The following is a 9,700-nucleotide window of genomic DNA, read 5'->3' as shown; positions in this document are numbered from 1 at the left end:
AACTTGACACACAATCGTATCTCCTATGTGATTATTAATTTACAAATGAAAACAACTAGCAGGTCATAATTATGACCTAACATGATTTATCTATCCTTTCTCCAACCAAAAATATACTATAATCAAGTTGTCAGTCAAAAATCGCCATCACACCTGGCTAACCATTTTTATTGTCTGCCTCTGATTGCCTAGAAGTGACCTGTGCTGAAAAATCAAGCAGTCTCTGCGGCCTGGTGAACCCTCATTGTGTCTGGTAGTGGAGTATGGCATGCAAATTCAGTCCCAGTTCTTGGGAGACTGAAGCAGGGAGACTCTTGTCTTTGAGACTGACCAACATACATATGCTATATATATATATATAAAAATATAATTCTGTCTTCTCTGTAAACAAACAAACAAAAATAGGAAGGAAAGAAAAGGAGGATGAGGAGGTAAAAGGAAAGAGAGATGGAGGAGGGACAGACAGGATAGAAAGAGACAGAAGAAAAATAGAAAGACAGACAGACAGACATGAAGTAAGGAAGGAAGTAAAGAAGAAAGGAAAGAAAGAAGGAATGAAGGAAAAAGGAAGGAAGAAGGAACGGAGATGAAAGTTAGAGAGAAGAGGGCAGAGAAAAGATCAAGAGGAAGGACAATGAGACAGAGAGAGGAGAGGAGGAAATAGAAGAGAGGGAAAAGAGGGAAGGAAGGAGAGACAAAAGAAAGCATGCAAGAGTGATCCTTGTGTTAATCTACTGAAAATGTGAAAAAAAAACCCACAAAACTTTATTTTTAAAATTGTATTTACTCATTTTATATGTATAGGAGTTTTCCCTGCATGCGCGAAACTAGGGAGTTTAAATATCAGCAGCCAGAGCAGCAGGTGTTATTGGTGAATTGTCGCCTCCTTCTGAGTTGTCCCAGATACAAACAAGACAGGGCCATCTGAAGATGCTGGAGAAACTATTTGAGACTCAGTGAGATCCTCTGTTTATCACCACAGGGTGTTAGGATAGTTGATCTCTCTGTCTATCTTCAGGTCCTGTGGGAGGAGCCTGTGGCAGCTCTGTTCACTCACCTGTGGGTCCTCAGCACAGCCCTTGACTGTGTGGTAAGGCCTTCTAGTTGTGGAGGAAGACTACAACATCCTTTATAGGGATCAACTGAGGTGGGCAGGGCTTGCAGACCTCACTAACTGTCACCTCCCTCTAGCCTGTGGCTAGTTAACCTACCTCAGGCTTGGGAAACTCCTGAAAGCAACACTCAAGAGCCACATTCTTGTAATTCTCATATGACACCATGTCTCTCTGTTTTCTTGTTTGACTGTCATTAGGGCGACAGGGTGAGGGAGGGGTTGTTTACAGGAGCAGGGGTGCCTTACCAGTGTTTGTACCATTGAAGAAAAGGTCTGTCCCTGCTCCCATCAGCCATTAGCCTCTCAGAGGGTGATGCTGCAGGATTCCATCCCTCACATGATAAGATACTGACAGAACTGGTCTGCGTGGGTCTGGTGCAGGTCCGACATGATACTTCCTTGGCTGGAAGGACCTAAACTATTTCTATATTCCCTTCTAGAGCACAGTAAAGGAGAAACACTCTTCTTCTTAACACCCAGATTTCTAATTCTTTGTGGCACAGAATCTTGATACAAGTGAAAGGCTCCGTGACCTTTGTATCCCCACTGCCTCATAGGCTCCAAGGCTGCACTGATAACCAAATCCTTTAGTGGTACCACGCAGACCTGCTTGGCTGGGTTTGTTTGCTATGGTCTGATTGAGTTGAAAGACTTCTGATGCTGTAGGTTTGCAGTGTCAAAGGCCTATAGCTTAAAGGACCAATGAATCTTTCTGTCTCCAAAGCTCTAAGGCCCCCTGCCCTCCCCTCTCTGTTGTTATTTTCAAAATAGACATGTTGTGTCGAAACAGGAAGGTGGATGCAGAGTCAATGGGAACCTCTGTAGCCCAGGAAGCTGCACTTGGCTACATAGACTAACACTAAGGTTTACAAGAGAAGCTACCAGGTGACAGCAGGGTGGCCTATTGTCCTGCCACATGGTAAGATACTTAGAAGAAGGTTAGGAGTACCAAGAAAATGTGGGAACACATGTGCAATGGAGAGGTAAAGAGATGGAGGGAAGCCTGATTTACAGTGCACACCTTTAATCCCAGCACTCGGGAGGCAGAGGCAGGCAGATCTCTGTGCATTCAAGGCTGTTCTACACAGCAAGTGCCAGGACACCCAAGGCTACAGAGTGGGACCCTGTCTTGACAACACAACCTCTACCACTACCACAACAAAACCTGCAAATTACATCCAGGTGAAGTTAAAGGAAGGTGAGCAGAAACTTGGGTGAGGAGGCTTAGCATGGGAGAAGCCCTGACACAAGCCACAGCAGATCTGTTGGTCTAGGACTGAGACCAACACCCACCTCTGGTACAGGACACCAGGTCCTTGCTCAAGCTCTGCCACACCCACATCTCCACACTTCTCTACCACTGACACCTTTACAGCCTTGGCATACCTTTTCCCCTACTCAACTGGAATGTCCTCAGTATCTAGGCCTGAAGCACAAGGGGCCACCATGAGCTCTCACTGAACACTGACATTATTTGGCCTTTGCCTCTCTGGGTCCATTGATGACTGTGCCCCTTACTTAGAATGTAGTGGTATTTTTTTTTAAGATTTATTTATTTTATGTATATGAGCACACTGTAGCTGTCTTCAGACACACCAGACCTCATTACAGATGGTTGTTAGCCACCATGTGGTTGCTGGGAATTGAACTCAGGACCTCTGGAAGAGCAGTCAGTGCTCTTAACCACTGAGCCATCTCTCCAGCCCGAATGTAGTGGTCTTTTGGTTGCTTCCTAGACATTCAAAGCTCTAGCAGAACCAATACTTAGATTTGTCTAGGAGTTGAACAGAAGTCAGGAGAGGGGATTTGCACACATCCCTTTTAAGGGGTAGAAGCCTGTCTCTGAGCGTCCTGATAGGGGATATTAGTATCCCTGACCCTGCACTTCCAGCCTGTGTGTTTTCTCTTCTTCTAGGCAATAAGCTAAGGACAGTTTCTTCTGATCACAGGCAGGCTTCCTCCTGCCTAAGCAGTTTCTCAAAGACAGAATCTGTCTCTGCTTTTGACAGTGACCCGTGGGAGAGAACTGTGACGAACTTGCCTCCAGTGACCAGCTGAGCTGATACAGACATTGCCCTTTCAGAAACATGGCTCTTCAGCCATCAACTTAGTATGCATGGAAGGAAAGTGATGAAAGAAATTCATCCAGGTGACACATGGTAGACCTGGGTCTCAGGTCTCAAGGCTGCAATCCTGAATCAGTAGTGTTCCCTCCACTCTGTGAATCCAGCTCTTTGACCTAGGTCTGGTTGGTTCCAGGTGTGTCCCAGGTCATTATCATGGGAATGCCAGGGAAGATAGAAATTGAGCTCTTCATGATGTTTCAAAGGGCCATCAGGAACCCATCACCCAAGGGGACCCTGGTTTCAACACATATGTATTCCATATGGCCTTTGTCACATAGTTTACTGCAGGAGGACAGCATTCCTGACCTTGTCTTCCTGTCCCGTCTGTGCTAAGTGGTATGAGTCTTTGTCCCTTAGAATGACGCCTGCAGGACCTGGCTGATTCCACAGTCAGACAAGACCCATGGCCTCACTCAGCAGGAGCTACTTGGATGGGGAAGTTAGAATCTGTTATTACCTGCACTGAGGGGCTTCAACAGTGCTGCTCGGGCTCCTCAGCCCATAATCCACCTCACTGCATTTCTACAGAGGACCCTAAGGTGTGCCAACACCAGCCTGTGAGACAGGTCTAGACCCACAGAGGCCAGGACACCATCCTGGTTTCCCATTGCTCCTTTATGCTGAACTCTCCACTGATGTAGTCATGGAAATACATTGCTGTTAGTTCTTTATTCAGTTTGAGAGGCTGTTCGTGTTTGTTGTTATTTTACATTTGAAACCAGAAGCTGTAGAACCAAGAAAACCTACCTCAACCATTACTGGCAAAGCACCCTGTAATGTGAACTCCTGATGATTCTATTGTATCCTATGGAGCCCTGTCGTAATCTGTGATGTCACAGTGTAGTGGTGTCAACTGCTCTTGGTGTATTTGTTCAGTGCCATGGACATGTTAGCAACACTGAGCAGGTCGCTTGGAAGCGACAACAGAGAGCAAAGAGACACCAGTGAGGAACAGGAGGATGCTGTCCTTCAGATTCATGGTAAAACAGCGAGAAATAAGTGATCCTGGGGATGTTCAGTGATTTCTGGGCAAAAATTGGGAGCTTCCTGGAGGAGGTGGGCTGGAGCTGGGCTTTCCAGAAGTGGGAATTAGGAGCTGGATCCTCTGGGGAGAAACTGGACTTTCTACTTTTCATCATTCCTAAAAGTCAAGTTTTCCAGAACATGGGTTTATTATCTCAAAAGTCAAGAGCTTAGAAGGTGTGGTGGTTTGAGTATGATTAACCCAGGGAGTAGCTCTATTTGGATGTGTGGCCTTGTTGGAGTAGGTGTGCCACTGTGGGCTTGAGCTTTAAAACCCTTTAAAATCCTAGCTGCCTGGAAGCCAGTCCCAATTAAATGCTGTTTTTTTTTGTTTTTTTTTTTTTTTTTTTTTTTGTTTTGTTTTTTAATAAGAGTTGCCTTGGTCGTGGTGTCTGTTTATAGCAGTAAAACTCTAACTAAGACAGAAGATGGTGCCATAAGCTCTGGTTGCTGTGATAGGCCTGACCATGCTTTTGTTTGGAAGAACGTGGATTTGCAGACTTTGTATTTGGAGAGCCATCTGATGTTTTAAGTGGGGCTTAATGAGCCATCCTTGTAGGACTATGGGAGACTGTTGCACTGAGTGATTTGGCCTATGCAGAGGCTTGTTCTCTGGCTAAGTCTCAGAAAAGTTTCTTGAACAAGCATAGCAAACTAAGAAAGGGAAAATATAAATCATGTGGTTCGAGCACTAAAGGGGCACCAGGAAGTGAAATGGAACTGAATCCTCTGTTTGAGGATTTAAATTGAAACAAGGGAGTGGTGACTTTGGCGTAAGATCCCACCCAGTTAAGTTTAGGTCCATGCATGGTAGTCCAAACCTAGAACAAGGAGGGACAAGGGGGAGATCAAGAAAATATATTTTATCCAACTTCAGTGTTGCCCACCCCACAGTCTGTAGCAATCTCAACAATGTTAAAAGTCCAAAGTCCTAGAGGAGAGGAGACTACTGGGACAATTGATGCTGGCTATCTGTAGCTAAGTAGTTAGCAGTGATTAAGAAGAGACCAGCATCACTGAGGTGAAATCTTCTGAGAAGTGTTTTCTAAGAGCACAAAGAAGCTGTGTTCCATAGAGAGACAAGCTTGTGCCTCATGCTGCAGCTGGACTTGGTAATGTACAAAATCTAGGTGGTTCTGGTTTTGAAGGTATGAAGGGGTCATGAAGAGCAACTGAAGCTTGGCACTGTGAAAGCTGTGGTAGGACACTGGTGATGGTTCAGCCTCAATTGCAGTTGAAGTTCCAGGAATGAAGGGGCCATGAAAAGAAGATGAGGCTTGGCATCATAAAAGGAACCTATGAAAAGCTATTGGTGAAGCCTAGTTGTAGTGAGAAACCCCAGCATGTTAGAGTTTCAGGCACCAGGGGATGATCACCAGGAACAGCAGCTACAATGCAATGGAATCAACCAGAGACCAGAGTGCTACAGAGGGATAAGTGAAGTGACCCAAGTCCTTTTGAGAAGTCCCAATCTTGTGTAGGACACAGACATTGGAACCAAAAGCTGTAACGTTGAAGTTGCCTTGGACTCCTCAAGATAATAGAGATGTCAGAGCCATGGTAGATCTGCCAAGGAAAGCTGCTGGCAGGGAGTGGAACCAGCCCAGGAGAAAAAAGTTTGTTGCAGTCAGCATAGTTAAATAGGAGTTGGAGATCTGAAGACTTTTTTTTTACATCATATGTGGAGCTGCAGATTTGGAGTATGCACAGCTGTTTTCCTGTCTTCCTTTGAGAATTAGAGTTAAGTGAATGGCTGAATCTCAAAAGAGATTTTGAACTTTGCACTTTTCACATTGTTGTGACTGATATAGACTACAGGTGGGCAACATTAAAGTTGGACAAAATATATTTTGCATTATGCTATGTTTAGGTATGGCACCCCATAGACTCATGTATTTTAAAAAAGCCTATGGGGGCCAGGGAGTATAATATGGTGGTTGATTATGGTGAACTTGAGGAGTGACACTATTTGGAGATGTGGCCTTGTTGGAGTACATGTGCCACCATGGGCTTGGGCTTTAAAACCCTCATCCTAGCTGCCTGGAAATCAGCCCCAATTAATTGTTGTCCTTTATAAGAGTTGCCTTGGTCATGGTGTCTTTTCACAGCATTTACACCCTCCCTCACTAAGGAAGAAGGGTGCAGCTGTTTCTTGAGAGCTCCTGGATTTTACTCTTGATGTTTGGGAAGAAGCTTGAAGAAAAAGAGACAGACTAGTGACATGGCAACAGCTCAGGGCAGGAAATCACTGTACTTCATCCCCAGTAGATTCCTTCAGGAGTAGTTGCCATCAGGACAAGTAAAGTGTTCTGTCCAAGACTCAGGATCTAAGGCTTTACCGCAGAACTACTCTGATCACTGTAGTTCTTACTCAGGAGGTGTGGGTGGCAGGCAGTTCCCCAGTGCAGCAAGCACTGTGTGAGCCAGCGGACCAGCACAAAGATCTGCTCTTAGATGCTAGTTCTGGGTGTTCTGGACTGTAAGGGGGGGTGACTCTGAGTCTAGTAACCATGTTTTACCCCTTCATGGCTTCTCTGTCCACAGCTGTGTGCAGTGTGACCTAGACAGGAATTTGGGCATCTACAGCATGTGATCACATGTGGACTTTGCTACTTTACTTCCAGCTTCTGAAAACATTCTTCAGTGTTTTGAAGCCAAGTTGCATCCTGTGCAGCTGTGAATATGTCTGAAGAGGCTGTGGACTTGAGTCTCTTGAAGCATGAGCTGAGGGAGACAAAGGAAACCAGTAGCCACCTCTCTACAAACCTATATTAAAGTTGACTTCTACAGCTTGAGTCTTCAGAAGCAGCCAGGGTAGGTCTCACCTGTCAGGTCACTCCTGATCATACCTCACTGTGCTCAGGCTGGACTGTGAAGAAGTGATGTGTGGAGAAGGAGCTGTCCCTCAGCTGCTGCCTCTCAGTGTCTGTGGAAGACACCTGAAGTCTTCCGTGACAGGTCAAAGAGTTGAGCAGCAATCACATTCAATCGATTCTTTGATTTTCAGCTGGCCTCAGTACGGAGTTGTGTTGTCTCACACTTTATTGTTCACATTGGCATGTTCCCTTAAAAGCACCAGGACACAACTGTTTGCAAGCCTCCCTCTAGTTCTGACATTTGCAGGCATCCTCTACACTTTGCCTTCTCTATTCACTATTCTGTTTTCATTCATATCTCCCTTGTATTGTTTCTGTGCATGTGTGCAGGCTCGTGTGTGTGTGTGTGTGTGTGTGTGTTTCACAAATTTACTGGACTCATGAAGAAACTTAACTCACAGCACAGACAATCAAAGTGACAGGAACACTTTTTCCTCTGTCTGAGAACTTCATCCCACCCACACTTGCTATTTCATTTTTATGCCCGTTTATGGACACCTTGCTACTAAACTCCTGTGGGAGCCTGTGGGAGCCTGTGGGAGCCTGTGTAAGCAAGCTGTAAATCCTGGATGGGTCAGTGCCAGCATGTTCTTCCCAATAGATGGCCTTCTTGAAAGAGTTGCAAAAAACCATGATAATGAATGTATTGGAAAGCAAGGACATGAAATGTGATTGTGTTTATCTCTGTGGGAAAGATAGAGACCTGGGAGGAACATTTTTCAGTTTTCTTACATAACCAAATAAGTTAAAACATAAGCCTTGAATATTCCTTCACTGTATTTGAATATGATTAAGGTAGCTAGATTCATCTCGTTGTGCTGTGTATTAGTGAAGGTTCTCTAGAGTAACAGCATAGAGAATATCACATTTCCTTCCTTGCGCTCTCTCTCTCTCTCTCTCTCTCTCTCTCTCTCTCTCTCTCTCTCTCTCTCTCTCTCTCTCTGTGTGTGTGTGTGTGTGTGTGTGTGTGTATGTATGTATTCATAAGTATTTAAATAAAACATATGACAATCCCAGCCTAGACTATACACTTTACAGTTGGTGAGATGGCTCAGCCTCTGATGGCTAAGTTCAAAACCAAAGACAAAAATTTGTTAGATAGGTGTATAGCCAAACAATGGTTGCCTATGGAAGGAAGATCCAAGAATCTATTGTAGTTCAGGTTCCGAAGTGGCTGGATGTCTCATCTGGTCTTCAGTACTTGTCTGTAATTCAGAACATTGAGGAAGATGGCTCTAATAGTAGTGAAGAAATTAAGGAACACAATGGCAAGCAGGCAAGGAAAGAGAGCTTTCTTCTTTGAAAAGTGCCCTTTATGGAAGCTGCCAGCACAAGGTGTGGCCCAGATTAAAGTTGGCTCTTCTTTTCAGTAAAGATCAAGATTAAAGGTTTATCTTCCCACCTCAAAGATCCACTTTAGAATAGGATTGCTCCACTTTTCATGATTTAATTAAGAAAACATCCAATAGAGGTGTGCCCAGCATTTGTCTTGCAGTAAATTTAAGAAGTAGGCAACTAGACAACCAAGACTTGCCCTCACAGGCTACGTAAGGGATAAAAATGAGACGTGTTTGTTTTCATTAGTCTTGATCTCAAAAGCCTTGAGTTCCCTACTATCTCACATGGGTCTTTAGAATGTCCTTTGATAGAGTCAGCCTGGGTGGTCACAGGGAAGGTCAACAAATCACATTGTGGTCTCAATCCTGGCCTCTAAAAGATCTTTCCAAACCAGGTTCACATTCTCCTTTATGGATTGCGATTTCAACATCTTCAACCACCCCTCGTAGATTATAGGGTTCAGGAAGGGCACAGGAGGCACATATAGGATGGAGTATATTAGCTCTGTGGAGTATTGGTAATCAGGGCTTAACGTGACCCTAGTCTTCTCTCCAGGGCTATCAGTACATTTAAAAGGGTGAAGTGGGGTGCCAGTAATGCTCTGGGGAAAGTCACCTTAATAATCTCTCCTCTTGTGTTTCATTGGATATTGTATATAAAGCTGGCTTAATCTCCTTTCCTTGTAAGGCTCTGTGATTCAGAAAGAATGACATCCCAGGCTCAAACAGTATGCAACAGCAAAGAGTGTTTATTCTGCAGAGAACCTGCATGCAGGGGTCCACCATACATCAGAATGGAAGACAGGTGTGAACTTTAAAGCCTGTTAGGAGAGGAGTGGTGACTTTTACCTTTTCCCCCTTGATTGGGTCACTCTATTTCAAGGTATATGGGTACCTTTGTGATTTGTCAAGGCTCTGTGAGATTTGGGCCACTTTTGCTGATTATATTTGGCTCTAGCTAGGAGGTGGGGCAGCTTCTACTGCTCCTGATTTGTTGCCCTTGAGGTTGGCTCAGGCTAGGTGATGGGACAGCTTCCTGATTGACAGTCTGTCAGGGATAGCTTTTCCTGGACTTGACTTGCTTTGGACTTTTTCAGTTTTAGGAAACAGAACTTAAGCCTTGTCTCCTAAACTTCAGTTGTGGAGTCAGCATGGTTTTGGCTGATTTAACTTCTTATCATAAGGGAATGTGTATTATCACAGGAAGCACATTATCAAGGAATT

Source organism: Micromys minutus (genome assembly GCF_963924665.1).
Source record: "Micromys minutus genome assembly, chromosome: 12".
NCBI lineage: Eukaryota > Metazoa > Chordata > Mammalia > Rodentia > Muridae > Micromys > Micromys minutus.
Note: the sequence above shows the minus strand (reverse complement) of the source record.